We start from the raw sequence: 16,696 nt of genomic DNA, 5'->3' as shown, positions 1-16,696 counted from the left end.
TATTTAAGGTTGAGAAGTGTGTATTTAAGAATGAGAAGTGTGTATTTAAGAATGAGAAGTGTGTATTTAAGAATGAGAAGTGTGTATTTAAGAATGAGAAGTGTGTATTTAAGGTTGAGAAGTGTGTATTTCAGAATGAGAAGTGAGTATTTAAAAATGAGAAGTGAGTATTTAAAAATGAGAAGTGTGTATTTAAGGTTGAGAAGTGTTTATTTAAGAATGAGAAGTGTGTATTTAAGAATGAGAAATGTGTATTTAAGAATGAGAAGTGTGTATTTAAGAATGAGAAGTGTGTATTTAAGAATGAGAAGTGTGTATTTAAAATGAGAAGTGTGTATTGAAGGTTGAGAAGTGTGTATTTAAAATGAGAAGTGTGTATTGAAGGTTGAGAAGCGTGTATTTCAGAATGAGAAGTGTGTATTTAAGAATGAGAAGTGTGTATTTAAGAATGAGAAGTGTGTATTTAAGAATGAGAAGTGTGTATTTAAGAATGAGAAGTGTGTATTTAAGAATGAGAAGTGTGTATTTAAGAATGAGAAGTGTGTATTTAAGAATGAGAAGTGTGTATTTAAGAGTGATAAGTGTGTATTAAAGAGTGGTGAGTGTGAATTTAAGAGTGGAAAGAGTGTATTTAAGAGTGAAAAATTTCGTATGTAAGAGTGATAAGTGTGTATTTAAGAGTGATAAGTGTGTATTTAAGAGTGAAAATTGCATATTTAAAGAGATAAGTGTGTATGTAAGAGTGGAAATTGTGTATTTAAGAGTGAAAAGTGCGTATGTAAGAGTAATAAGTGTGTATTTAAGAGTGGAAAGTGCGTATGGAAGAGTAATAAGTGTGTATTTAAGAGTGAAAAGTGTGTATTTATGAGTGGAAAGTGCGTATGGAAGAGTGATAAGTGTGTATTTAAGAGTGAAAAGTGCATATCAAGAGTGGAAAGTGCGTATGTAAGAGTGAAAAGTGCGTATTTAAGAACAAGAAGTGCGTATTTATGAATGAAAAGTGAGTATTTAAGAGTAAAGAAGTGTGTATTGAAGTGTGAAAAGTGCACTTTTCAGGATTGAAAGTGTGCATTTTAAGGGGTAAGAAAAGGTTTTTTTTCCGCAGCCAGGAACCCTGGCACTATCCATAAACGAGTTTAGGGAAAGTATCGAATTTTGACGCGGGAGAAAAATGAAAAGTTCTGTATAGATCCCGATGTTAATAATCATGTGACTTTATGATGTGTTGAATCACAATCAGACCACCTCGCCCATTTAGAATTGCGAACGGAGAAAATGAAGAGTGATCCGATTGTGTTGAATATATGAAAATCAATCTAAAAAAAAATCCGGTGGGGAATCCCACGGTTTTGGTATTGATGTATCTTAATGTAATTAATATCTATATGCATGAAGAAACGCTTAACTGTTCATAGTAATGTAACTACATTTTGAAGGATTCTAAATATAGAATGTCATTTTTTCATTAATCTACTGGAGATTTGATCGTGAATTTTAGGTTTAACACTAGACGAAGTCAAGATATATGCATGTGTGTATATTGGGAGATTAGCTGTGGTATATTCGCACAGTACTGGTGTGTCATTGCGATAGAGAAATTCTCTCCTTGCAGTTGGATGAAATGAAAATTACATGTTACTTGAAAACGTGATTTCTATACAGTAGAAACTAGAAACTTCGGGCGTGTCATCGCCCAGAGTTAAAAAAAACCAGAGCTTTCTTCTTTGCAAGGGCGAAGCGTCCTTTAACCAAAAGGGAATATCTTTCCTCGGTGTGATAAAGAGATTTGTAACCAAAACATATCTGTTCCATATAGCAGTACCATTATTTAACGAATATCAACACAATTCAAATATACATCCAACACATATAACTGTAGAGGTATATAATACATGGTTATACATCTTAAACAATATGTACAAGGTTTATTTTGGTGCGAGATGACGTATATTGTAAGATACTAACCAGTTAACCGGGTATTGTATCTATTCTGCAAACAAATAAGAATCGACAAACGTCACGAAATTTGGTGATTCAAGGGCAATAACTCTTACATACGATCTTGTGAATTTCTCTATACACAGATTTCCGTCCCTGCATTTCTGAAAACTTTTAGTATTGTATGTGTATTTAGAATATGATTTAATTCGTGGTGAAGCATCACCATTTGTCAAGAAATAAATGTTGATAACACTAGTAATGTACAATATTAAACAACAGTGATGATAAATACAGTGATATTTTGAAAATAGTCTATACGTTACACAGACTCTAGATGGCTCATTCCACGCAATCACTCCCCACTCAGGTTCCAGCTCACTCCTCACTTCAGCATCACCAATAATCACATTTCAAGCTCATTCGGTAACTCACTGTCGCTAGTCACTCATTCTACAATAACTTCTATTTATATCGTCACTTACAAAGTGGAGTAGGGTTATTTTCATAAAATATATTATTTCTGATTTCATTCGATTATGCATACCTATATATATATACCCTCGTGATACTAGATATCTAGTGATTACTACTACTAACCCCATCGATTTCAGCAACGATGGGTTAAACAGGTTCATGATAGTTTGGCTTGTTACAATGATGACATATAATAATATTTTCTTGTATTTATATATGATTTATGGAAATATTGATTTAAATGTATCATAAATTGTTTTATGAAGAAAATGTATAAACGAGATACGCGTACGAATCATTACACATTAATTATTTATTATGATTGACAATCATTATTACATTAATTATAAAGTGAAGTATAAATCAGTGATAGTAAAGATGAATAAACAATTAAATAAATACACCAAAGACACAATATCCACCAACAACAGGGTAATGAATGTGGCTGGTAATGTCTTGAAAGTTTGTCAGATTCGGTCGTGAACGCGGTTCTAAACCAAGAAAGACTTAAGTTTGAAATCCTGCTGGAAATCCATCTTAAGGACATTAATTATGTGTAGTAATTATTGATTCACGTTCCAATGAAAATAAATTTCAATAGTCCATTTTCCGTCATGACGGAATCGGACTCTCCGGTTTGGTTTTCACCTTTATAATCGCCAACACCAGACACAAAACACTTCCGGAATTACTTTATTTACAAATGGCAGCGAGCAATGACTTAATATATTTAAGCTTTACATCAATGTACCTATCAGTTAGGGATCTCTACGTACAATTTTTAAAAAGTTGAGCTTATTGAACTGTGTGAGGCAGTGAAATCACCCGATCTATTATAACATTAGATCTAGATTTTACATCTCGATCACCAACATTTATCTTGTATGATATTTTTGACTACCGTTTATACACAATCGTCTGATTACTGACAAAATGAGACTCGGAGCATATAGGAGTTGTGAGGTCTGCCGATTATTTGTTGACAGCCGGCATGCTAAAAGTTTGATCTTCAACATATACTGGCAACATTTGTATAATGTTCCTGGCTAAGGCGATATCAGATCTTCATGAACTGGAAATATTGCCATTTATGGTTTTCCATAAAGAAATCCACGGGAGAGGTCATGTCAGCCAACTGCATTTTTATTGACAGGTTAGTAAAAATGTAGACCAAAATAAAAAAAATATTTCGATTATCTGATAAAAACAATCATGTCGTTTTATAAACAGTAATGAAGTATATGTTTAAGAAATCATTTGCAAAGTCAAAATATATGTTTATTAAATTATCAGCTTGGAAAAAAGCTCCTCAAACAATAATTTCCTCAGGATGACTTTTGAAACCAGGCTGGAGCCTCTATTGCAGCCCCTTTTGTTGTATAACTTTTCCCAGTTGGGAGGTGTGGTGGTAAAGTCATATGGAATTAGGTATTGATTGTGCAGACAACAATAGCAAAATAAATCATTGGTATATATTTATTTTTGTGTTAGTTAGATGTAATATAAATACACATTTAATCTTAATTTTTTGTCCAAATGATAATAATTATTTACGCTCTGTCGGCGATGAAGCATCTTTAGTAATCAAACTTCATTTTCACTAGATTTTTTTATATAGGTCATAGGTTGAAAGTACACATACAAATTTACAACAAGTATATAGCTGAAATGGATTAAATTACATTACTACTGTACTTACTAGTACTATAAATATATCTGTATTTTTCTTGGTTTTTTTTTTCAATATAAGAAAATGCATTACAGATGCATTTGGAACTGAAAAAAAACATAAACCTGTAGAAAATGTATGCATAAGGTATGTGCTGAACTTATATTTATCATACTTTACAGGTATTCTAGCTGTATTGAATGATCTGATCATCATGGGGTGAGAAAGAATACTTTGGACACCTACGATTCATGTCTTGCCTGTGACAGAGAATCTTTGGACATAAAAACTTCACTGCGAAACTGAAACAGGTACAACGGCGGTATATGCAGGATTTTTTTATGCTAATAAATGCTAAGAAACAAGTTGCTAATTTTTCAATATTTGTTTTACTAAGGTTTGGATTAATCAATCAAACCAAAAGATTTGGTAACCTTATATGAAATCTTTTCATTATCAATGGGGAGGAGGGGGGTTGGGTGCAGTGGTCGAGTGGTTTATGTCTCGACATACTACTACAAGCCCTCTACCTCTGGTTTGCAAGCTAGAATCCCATGTGGAGCAATTGGTAGGAACTGACCACTTATCAGTGGCTTTCATCCACAAATAAACCTGACATGTCGTTACATGACCTTGGTTATTAATAGGGTGTCAAACTAATAAAACCCAACTGTGAAGGAATCACATGATCAAATCTATAAATCTACTAACATGTTGTTTCATGGAAATTAAAGTGCTCTTATAGATAATTTATATATGTAATGTAAAACTAGCTATTCCTTACTGTATTGCAGTAAGTGTTGTTCCTACAAAAAATGTTTGTATGAAAATGTGTTAAGTAGTGAATGTACAGATCTAGAAGGACAGCCTAAAATCAAGTTATTTTATTCATATTTCAGCTGCATCCAGACACTCAGAAAATGGATATATTGTATGAGAATATGGATGAATCATTTGAACAGTCACAGAGGAATTAGACCACTTCATGTCTTGCCTATTCAATTGACAATCAGATTAAGAACATGAGTGAGATTTTAATTCAACCTTAGAACAATTGATAGAGAATCTTGGAAATTATGCACCAAAAATTGTTGAGGATATCGAGACCAGCCCCTGTGGGAAGTCTGGAAATTAAGTCTGGAAGATGATGCAATATGGCCGACTGACAGCTTTTAACTTCCACAAGATTTGTGACACAATAGATTGTCATCACTGTCCACAATCATTGCTGGAATCTATCATAGCAAAGTATGAACCAGGTGTCTCTGCATTTCAATGGGAAAGAAGGAAAAAAGTACCTAGTTCTTCAGGACCTGTATATAAAATCATTTAGGTCTATTAAAAATAGTGCATATAGAGCAAAAAGGTCTATATCTGATGTGAACTTCCATATATATTGGTTACAGTGTATATGGGATTTCCTCATGTAAACAACACAAAAAGAAAGTGATTGAGATAAAATCTCCATACTCATTGAAACGTATGTAATCAAAAGAGGTTTCATTGCATAAAATCGCATTAATAAGTTAACAATAAATCAATTATTTCTGAGAAATCTGAATATTACCGTCATATGACCATGATATTTATAATACACCCAAACAGGGATATACTCATTGGATTTGATAGATCATTACCTTTTTTTAATAGCATTTATTTAAACATTTAGTGTATGCTGTTACAAATAAGCAATAAAGCACACACTTTTTATACAAATAAGTGAATAAAATGACAAATTTATTACAATTGAGTGATTTTTTATTTTTCCATGAATTGCTTCTCAAGATTGCACAAGACGTATTGCACCGCAAATTCAATTAGTTTGGTCCAAAACTGGCTTTACTTTAAAGGGTACAGCTCCTTCAAAATGTGAAAGTATTGAGATGTCACATTGTCTTTTCAACATGTACTGGATTCTAGCTTGGGCAATTTGTCATGTCTAAGTAACAATAGCACTAGAAAGTTATTTATTCAATATAAATTGTAAATGGTACTATTTAAATGACAACCACTAGCTAGAATCACAGAAGGATAAGGATGTAGACTTGGCATTTTGCTTGATTCTTAAAATATATATACAGTAGTTTGACATGTTATAATATCTAGCACAAATGTATATTTATCACATAACTAATCAACTGGCCTGTTTAGCAATGCCATTAATATCACAACACACCTGTAAATTAAAAATACTATTGAGACATCATAGGTACAAATAATGACGTCATGATCAAAATATGATGTCACACAAGTGTCTCTGTTGACAAAAATGTCAACTCCAAGCTTGATTCCACCACTCTTGAAATGGAAAGTTGATAAGTTCTATCTAGATTTCCATAACACAATTGTACTGATCTGATATAGAATTGAATAGAATCTTACACTCATGGCTTGATAATATTAAATTTATTAATCTCCTTAAACGCTTTGATATGCCACTTTCCACAGTGTTCATAGACACTCAATCATGTCCAGAGAAGGGCATCAAAACTTATTCCGGGACTCAAAAACCTAACATACGAGGAACGCTTAGAAAGACTAAATCTTCCAACTTTACAACATCGGAGAACTAGAGGGGACATTATAACTGTTTTTAAAATAGTTAAAAACATATATGATCATAGAGTCACTGAGAACTTTTTCCAAATGGACAGTACAGGCAAGAGAGGTCACTCTGAGAAAATTTTTAAGAAACGTTGCAATTTAGAATTAAGAAAGAATTTCTTCAGTAACAGAATAGTAGACATATGGAATAATTTGCCGCAACATATTATAGATGCAGATACTGTATACAACTTTGAAGTAATGTTACATAAACACTGGAAAAATATTTGTTTTAAAATCTAATTGTCTATATTGTAGGATCATAGCCATTGATATACTGGAATTTATTTACTTATTTTATGAATGCATATTGTTGATATGGATATAGAGGCTTCAAGCCTGCATCCATCAATTGTCCTAATAAATCATAATAAAAAAATGTAAGTCTGATTAAGATTCTCTATCTATCATACATAAAACATTGTTATATATGTTATTGAGATATCATAAGGTACTCTAAAAGAGATTAAAATAAATGCTGCAGATATTACGATGCCTTAATTCAATATGAGAGTTACTAAACAACTGTCATAGCTACATTTGTACGTGTAAGAGCTTAGGCCTACATGTCCATGCATTAATCCCTATTGAGATTCCTCCTCTAGACTCTATCAGACGTCCGAATATAAAAGAGTCTAGAGGAGGAATCTCAATAGGGATTAGTCCATGCATATGTAGATCTATGGTATAAGTTGATGATGTCTTGTTTAGGTCTCCGTTTTGCTGCTTTTATTGCAATACATGATGTTCAACATGCAGGTTGGGTATCTGGGTATTTTGTGGTCCTAGTTCTCCTCGCAACATAATGTTTTTTAACATATTTGTGTCGCTTTATTTACACTTTACATCGTTCAAACTGCCGATTTGTCGTAGGGAAATTAATCAACGTGACCCTGTGCATTTATTCTTTGCTACTAAACATGGATTCACTATTGCAGATGCCCCAACAAATGTGTTTTACCCTATTTTTACTTCATTTCAGGCCAGGTTTCGCATTGTCTGCATGTAGCGAAAACCTACTTTCGCTTCGCGCTTGTCTGGCATATTGCTTATATCATTGAAGAAAATGGGCGCGCCGCTTCTAATAAGACTCGTACAATTGGAAAATCGACTATTGAAGGTGATATATCTAAACTCCCAATATCCGTATGTAGGCCTATACATATGCACTACATAGATATCAACTGATTTTTCCTTAGGCCTAATTTAGAAAAAAATGGGGAAAAATCCTGTTAACGTTGTGAACCATGCAGTTATAAATCAAAGTCAAGATGGACGGTTATGATTGGTAACTTTTGATTAAAAAGAGAAGAACATGTATATCAAGGATTTATAAGAGCGCAGCTCTCTGCGCGGCCGAAGGCCGCGTAGAGCGAAGCTCTACTAACCATAACACGTGTGTGAGCAGACTCGTACAATTGGAAAATCGACTTTGATAAAAACAAGATTGAAGTATATTGAACTATTCCATTTGATTGTTTTGAATTCTTTCTAACTATCGATAGTATTTACATGTCGGTGAAATATTTTATTTTTAATCTCGTAGAAAAAATATAGACAATATAGAGTTTATGATTGTTATAATCTTTTACATGGTCGTTTGCGCTCTTCTGAGGCTTTGCCTTAAATTCATATTACGTCCTTGATTTATATGAATACAGAACAGAAAAAAGCGGAACTGAGTTCAAAATTTCCCGCGTTGAAAAATACGAAACCACTTGCTAGAAACACAGACGGTAGCTCAACATTACAATCAATACTACTTCCGGTTGTGTCTTGTCCACATTTTCTACCGATTTCTTGTGCAATCGTGATTCGTTTATGGTGATTTAAGACAACTAACATGCCTCCAAAAAGCCAAGAAAGATGGACCAAGCAAGAAGACAGTGGAAAAGAAAAAGGAGAAAATCATTGAAGTAAACTATCAGTCGAATACTTGATATATCGTATTGAGCGCCGAAATCTTGTCCAACGTGCACATGTCACATTCATAACTGATCCATCATATTGCTAGAGATTTTAGTTTAGTATCATCAAATTTCTTTGTTTATGTATCTGGTCTCCGTTGTATTATTGAAATATGTTGTTTTATTGATGTTTTGATGTATTGATAACGACAAGGTAAACAAAAAGAACAGAAACAATAGGTCTTAAATCGTACAAATCGGAAGGCTTAGTAGGAAAACTTTATTTATTATACACATGTTACGAATAACACAGGACAAACTTTTGATACTAATAGGTCGAAAAGACCATCAAATTACGTATTATAATCAAACTAGTCTATAGCTAGAGCCTATATTGTAGCCCAAATTGGTTATAAATTTGTTGCTAAAAATAGCTCATTATTGCCCATTGAAATGTGTTGATTGGATTAAATATTGTCAAGTGCCATGTAAGTTGTAAATTAAATTCTTATTTGCTCTCTAAAGTCAATAAGTTAAGCAAATCAACTATCATATTCAATGTTCTGGTTGTCTAAGGTTTGGTCATCCTTGATACTCAAGGGGTTCCAATTATAATTACTACACCCCAGGACTATCTCATAGAAAAACTAAAAACTGAATGCAACATCACAGAACAGGTAATATAGTCATTTGATGTACGCCAAAGAGCCATGTAACAGTACACTATGCAGGGATTTTTCTACAGTAGAATCTGGGGCCGAATAAAGGACCCATTCCCCTTCGAAAATTTAGCTAAAAATTCCCAATCGGAATCTAAAATTGAAAGTCTGAGTAATGTCATTCTTGGTCGACTACAATGATTGAATGAACACTACAGGCAACTTGAAATATTTCAGATGTACAATAAATAAACAGTTAAATCATAAAATAGTGTTTTTCTTTATTTAGTCATTTTTTTCCAATTTCATGTTATGCCGTGTAAAATTTACCAATTCGATGGACCCTGGACCCTGTAAAAAAACTGTAGGAAAATCCCTGCTATGGTCGACTGTGTGGCTTTTAAGTAGGGCGTCACTCTCTCTGTAGTCCTCAAAGAAAATGTTTGCAGGCCTGTGATTGGTTCAGATTTGTTCCCCTGAGGTGCCTTCAGTTTTACTATGAGATAGTACAAGGATGTAGAAATCGCAAGTGATCAGAACCCCGGGGACTATTGTGGAGCAAATATTCAAAATTGGGAAAAAACCGACTATTCAAAATTTTGGATTTTTCTATAATGACGGTACCCTTATGAAAATTACGCTTCGAATATACATGTAAGCTAAGTATTTTTGTGTCTTTCGGCATACATTGGAACGAATAACACATGTAATGTTATATAAATACTCTCTGTCTTGATTTCAACAAAGAAAACATTTCAATGACAAATGAAAAATCTAGAGTCCGCCATCTATGAACCACTTAGATTGTACAGGTACAGTTCTGCTAATCTGCAAATGAAATGCACGGTGTGTATGCGTGAATCTATTACCTATTTTATGTTTCAACGCACCGTATAAAACCAACCAAGTTTTTTTCCAATTGAACTGTATCATAACATAGCAACTACGAAGAAAAATCCTTGAGGTACAAACAATATTCAATAACTTTAAGCAGTTCTCCATAGCAATGCATTAAAGAAGCTAAAAAGACGACAGAGCATAAACAATATTTTCATCATTTTGACAATAATTTATCACGTATATACACATGTAATCGACACAAAAATACATATAAACTAAATTGTTTTGACTCAAATATCTGTGCGATCAATAACTCATTCCATATAGAGCATCATGTCATGATTTTTTTGGGATGCAAATAATTATTTCAAATACTTATACATGTATTCTAAAGTAAAAAAGAAAGCTCAAACTTTTCAATGATGGTTATTATGTAGAGTAAGTAACTTTTCTTACTGATTAGAAGAAAGCTGTTAATCCGTCTGATCCTGGTTTTAATACAAGTCGTCAAGATAACCGTTCGATCGTCGGCGGTGTAGCATCTTTAGGGAATGTGGATGAAATTTGGTCCTGATTGTTTAAATACATGTAGATTATATTACACTGAATAGCGTGTATTTATATAGTATCTACTTTAATAGCCAGTGGCAATTAGACGACTACAATAGGACGACCGATTTAATTTATAAACGGAAGGAAATGACGGTGTACTAATGTGACCTGACAAATATATACTCGGAGATAAGTTACAGTAAACAAACCTGTGTAGTCTTAGTATTAGTGTTAAATTTTATCTTACGAGTTAATGCATCCTGATTTTTATATCTCATTAAGTTTTTTTTTTTTTTTTTTAATTTCTGCCTTGACGATGTAATACCTTTTCTTAGTGTAAGATGAAATACATCCTCGTTACTCCAGGGGTTCCGATCACCTACGATTTCTATACTCCTCAGAGCAGAACAGATCATTTAGTAATTGATGCATGGTACACTCTGGTTGACTGTGTGGCTTTGAAGTTGGGCATCGCTCTCTCAGTATTCAAAGGAAATATTTACAGGCCTTTGATATGTTCAACTTCGCTAGCCAAGGGTATTCCGTCCGATGTTCTGTATCATAGACTACTGTACCCTTGGCTAGCGAAGTAGGTGATTGGTTCAGATTTTGTCCCTCTGAACTGCCTTCCTTTTTACTATGAGATAGTCCAGGGGTATAGAGATCGTAAGTGATCGAAACCCCTGGAGTATTGAGAATGGATGAAATAGACAATAAAAGAATGCGTCATAAGTAAGATCGAGTTAAAAGTTACAATTTCCGTGAGATTAAAAATTCAAATACAATTCATTATTTCAAGATTTTTTAAAAATTTTCAACTCGAGTTCCATGAACATGTCTATTTCTTAGAAAGTAATGACGCCATCTACAATATTTCCATGATATAGAGAATTTAGATTCTAACTAAAAAACATTGAGACAATCCCACTTAGATTGATGACTTTTGAATCTTTTTACTTAAAATCCGAAAAAAAAGATTCAAAACTTATTTTTTTTTAACTTAAAATCCGGGGGCCGCGGTGGCCGAGTGGTTAAGATGTACCGCACATATTACCACATGACCTCCACCGGTCTGGGTCACGAGTTCGAATATCCCATGTGGCGGCAGTTGACCAGGATACTGACCGCTGGTCGGTTCGTAGTTTTTTTCGGGTTCGAGGTGATCCGGCTTTCCTCCACCAACAATACCTGGACACTGTCCCTTAAATGACCCTGGCTGTTAAGAGGACGTTAAACTTAATGCAAACCAAGACCAAACTTAAAAACCGGTAGCTTTTTAAACCATTATTTGATCTAACTTTACCGTTATCAGGATATTAACAATTCCCCACTCTTACCTGCAAAACTCCCATTTCTAATTTTTCTTTCATTTATACTCAGTATTTTGCATTTCATTAAATTGCGATATTTTTCAAGCATTGCATAAATTAACTTTCTGTGTTGTCTATCAAGAAGTATGAGTATACATGTACTTATATTAAAGTGATAAATGACTATGTGATAGGAAATATATCAAATTCGTTAAGTAAAGGTTCGTGGCATATCAAATTATTATTGAACTCATTTTATAAATTTCATATCACATAACCACTCATGTTTAAGATCATCTATTTAAAACATAGTCTACCTTAGTGAAAGGATGCGTTTAAAGTAAATAACATTTGTTGACAAGGTGTTCACTGACCCGAACGTTTAGAGTGCGCTAATTTTATAAACATTCAGTTTTTGTTTAAAAATGGAAATAAAAAGTTATATAGTTCGTACAGTTTTAGAGACAAACCTGTTTGACGGGCTATACTATGTTATTTGATGTAATACAACAGATATTAAGAAAAACACCTAAGTTATACCGTGCTCCTTCAGATAATATAATACAACAGATATTAAGACAAATTCATCAGCTATACCATGCCAGATAATATACCCCAGGATCTTGATAATAAGCCGCGACCTATATTCTTTTAGGTAGGAAATACTAGGCTTATTTTCAGGACCGAATTATTTTCAAGCTCATCATATTTTCGAAGTCATTCATCCTGTACCGTATGAGACAGGCTTACTTTCATAGCATTAATAAATAATTTTCACAAACAACTTTGATATAATTTAATACAAATATGCATTGATGCATATGCATATATTTACGTGTATAATAAAATAACTACACCGCTCCAGAACGTTATGAGAATTTTATATTGACCAACATAAAAAAAAGTTGTCTTACCTTTTAGATAATTTCCTTGGAAGGCAGTGTGGCCTATTTTCAAAACCCGGCATATTTTCAAGATACATTTGACCGTAAGAAATCCAGGGCTAATTTTCAAGACCGGTCTATTTTCGATTCAGACTTATTATCGAGAATTTCGGGTAATACAAGAGATACAATAATAGATAATATATTACAAGAGATATTAAGAAAAAAAAGCTCTACAATGCTAGATAATACAAATACGATATGATACAATAAAAGATAATATATTACAACAGATATTAAGTGAAAGAAGAGGCCCATGGGCATTAACGGTCACCTGAGTTTGAATATATAATAAAACAAATAATGAAACAAATTAAAAACATATAAACACTATATAATGGGCCTTTAAGTTGGTCAGTGATTTAGCAAATTGACTTTTTAGTCTATGAAGAGAATTCGCTTCCATCAAACCTGTAAACTTTAAAGAATTTTTGAAAATTTAATCATTTTGACCCTGATTGGTCCCGCCCATCTAGTCCCCCAGGGGACAGATATGGATGCTAAAATACTATATCTCAGGTTAATAATTCTAATCAAGTTTTACTCGTTTCCTATGAAAATTGAAGAATGTTCATACTGTTTTTTCCTTATATAAACTATAGTAAACTTGACCCCATCCCCAGGGGGAAACGTGATACCCAAGGGTCATATAATTCACAATTTATGTAAAGGACCTTAAAACCTTTCTACCAATGAAAAGTATTTGATTCTACCATTTCCAGAATTTCAGAAGATTTTTGAAGTTTTAGCTTATTTGACCCCTTTTGACCCCGCCACTAAGGCCCCTAGGGGTCAGTCATAGAAAATTTGTTAATAGGATTTAATGGTCATCTCATACTGTTATTTCTGACTACATTTGACTCATTTTCTATTACAAATGACCAAATAATGCTCAAAAATGTGTTTTCCTTATATAAACTATTGTAAACTTAACCCCCTCCTCAGGGGGAAACGAGAGACCCCAGGGTCATATATATTTAAAATTTTTGTAAAGGACCTTAAGACTTTTCTATCTATGAAGAGTATTTGATTCTACTACATCTGTCAGTAGAGAAGAAGATTTTTGAAATTTTACTCAATTTTAACCCTTTTGGCCCCTCCCACATCCCCCTGGGGGCTGGGGGTGTGGGGGACCATATAATTCACAATTTCAATTGGCCTGATGCCTTAGAAGGTTTGTGCAAAATTTCATTGAAATTGCTTCAGCAGTTGTGGAGAAGAAGTCAAAAATGTAAATTGTTTACGGACATACGACGGACGACGCACGACGGCCGATTTACAATAATATAATATATAATAATATTTTAATATAATATAATATGATACAATAATAGATAATATATTACAACAGATATTAAGAGAACAAAAAGCTCTACAATGCTAAATAATATAATACAACATACAGATATTTCGGAAAACACTTAAAGCTATACTATGGAAGTAATAAGTTATAACTTCATACATTTTAGAGACAAATACCTGCTTGACAGTAGTAAAGCGGTTTATACATTTACATACATATATTTTATTATACACTGTACAACTATATTACGATAGAGTTTAACAAAGTATCACTTTACGTGATCAAACATCATGGATAGTGTAGCTAAATTTTTAAACTGCCATCCAGCCTTTGATATCAGGCTTACGAGACACTGATAATTAGAATAATATGCAGATTCAACAATCTTCTTCTATTTATTCTGTGGAGTTTGTAAGTATACAAAGGTATCATAATGGACAACTTAACCTTTACCACGCTGAAGAGAATATAATAAATAAATATTACGAAAAACACTTAAACTTTACCACGCTAAATAATATAATACAACAGATATTTAGAAATAACTTGGGTTAAGCCATTCTAGATAAAAGTAATACACATTTTGTATTACGGAAAAAACTATTTTATATCAGTTTTTGTATTAATTAAACATATCTATATACGATTTAACACCAATTATTGTTCAAATGATGAGTATCGTTTATGCTCTGTCGGCGGTGGAGCATCTTTAAACTATACTACGAGATATGATATAACTACAATATACAGATATTAGGAAAAATAGAGACACTATAACTGATATGAAGAAAAAAAAACATTAAGCCATAAAATGATAGATAACATATAATTCAATAGATATTAAGAACAAAACTACAGTTATACCATATAAGAATATTACACAACAGATAACAAGAAAAAACTTCAGTTATACCATATTAGAATATTATACAACAGATAACAAAAAAACTTCAGTTATACCATATTAGAATACTATTCAACTGATAACAGGACAAAATTTCACTTACTATATTAAAATATTATGCAAAAGGTAATCAGAAAAAACTTCAGTTATACCATATTAGAATATTATACAACAGATAATAAGAAAAAAACTTGAGTTATACCATACTAAATAATCTAAAACAAGAGATGTTAACAAAACTATATAAATAATACTACGATAGAATATTATGTAACACCAAGCCTACCTCCAGAATGCCTCCGCGCCTTCCTCACTACTCCTCACTATACACTTCCGCCAACGTTACTATAAATCCACACAGTTCATATGGCCCATATATAGAAACGGGGTTCTTCCACATCCAACAGGATACAACCCCTGTACAGGAGCCAATCATCAATGGATGATTTAGCCTGTCCCTTATGCTTCTGGTGATCCTTTATTCTCCCGTCCGATCCTTTCCGTTCTTCTTCAATAATCTTTCTCTTCTTCAATGTTCTTTCTCTCACATATCCCTTGTGATGTGTTACAGTGAAAATACGACTTTTAACGTAGACATGTTAAAGTATCAATAGCTTATGCTCCCTTTAAATGTTAGGTACGATTTACCTGTATATATATTGACATTCCACCGTCAAATGCATGATTGTATGTGTATCCATCCTCTAAACATGTTGTTTATAATGCTACAAAACCAGTCATCCGTGTCGGGAAATAGCTAGTAAACAATGTGTTTTCCGTCTTGTCCTGTTTGTTTTGAAATGTCGAGATAATTTGTTTTCAAAAGCTCAATTTTCAAATTAAAGCTCAAGTTTCAATTGCTATTTTCGTGAAATTCAACAGGATGATATAACTTTACTAAATATAGTTGCTGATGTAATCACTCGGTCCATACAAACCCAAGAGACGGACAGGAATTCAGACTAACCGGATGTTGGTTATAATTACTCCTGGTTCCGCTGATGATATCCGATCAAACAGCTTTATCTATATCCGGAATTGTTGTAAATCAGTCATTCAGTATAGAATATACACATTTTTAAGGGCGGGAAGTTTGTACTTAAGAGAAAGAAATGTGTATTTAAGGTTGAGAAGCGCGTTTTTAAGAGTGAAAAGTGTGTATTTATGGTTGAGAAGTACGCATTTCAGAGTTAGGAGTGTGTACTTAAGGATGGGAAGTGAGTATTTAAGAGTGATTAGTGAGTATTGAAGGGTGCGAAGTGTGTATTAAAGAGTGAAAAGTGCATATTTAAGAGTGAAAATGCGTATTTCAGATTGAGAAGTGGGTATTTAAGAGTGATAAGTGCGTATTTAAGGGTTAAAAGGTGCGTATTTCAGAGTGGAAAGTGTGTATATAAGGTTAATAAGTGTGTATTTAAGAGTGATAAGTGTGTATTTAAAATGAGAAGTGTGTATTTAAGAATGAGAAGTGTGTATTGAAGGGTGAGAAGAGTGTATTTAAAAATGAGAAGTGTATATTTAAGGTTGAGAAGTGTGTATTTAAGAATGAGAAGTGTGTATTTAAGAATAAGAAGTGTGTATTGAAGGTT

At 33.0% G+C, this 16,696-nt stretch overlaps 1 long non-coding RNA gene across 1 annotated transcript; it reads left to right on the top strand.

Annotated features, from left to right (window-relative positions):
• The first annotated feature begins 3,010 nt into the window (after window positions 1-3,010).
• LOC138310358 (uncharacterized) lies at window positions 3,011-5,830 on the top strand. Its single transcript, XR_011206409.1, has 3 exons — window positions 3,011-3,568; window positions 4,267-4,395; window positions 4,984-5,830. It is a non-coding gene; the product is annotated as an uncharacterized lncRNA (long non-coding RNA).
• The last annotated feature ends 10,866 nt before the right edge of the window (window positions 5,831-16,696 follow it).

Source organism: Argopecten irradians, chromosome 16 (assembly GCF_041381155.1).
Source record: "Argopecten irradians isolate NY chromosome 16, Ai_NY, whole genome shotgun sequence".
Taxonomy (NCBI): Eukaryota; Metazoa; Mollusca; class Bivalvia; order Pectinida; family Pectinidae; genus Argopecten; species Argopecten irradians.
Note: the sequence above shows the minus strand (reverse complement) of the source record. Positions and strands in the feature narration are given on the sequence as shown.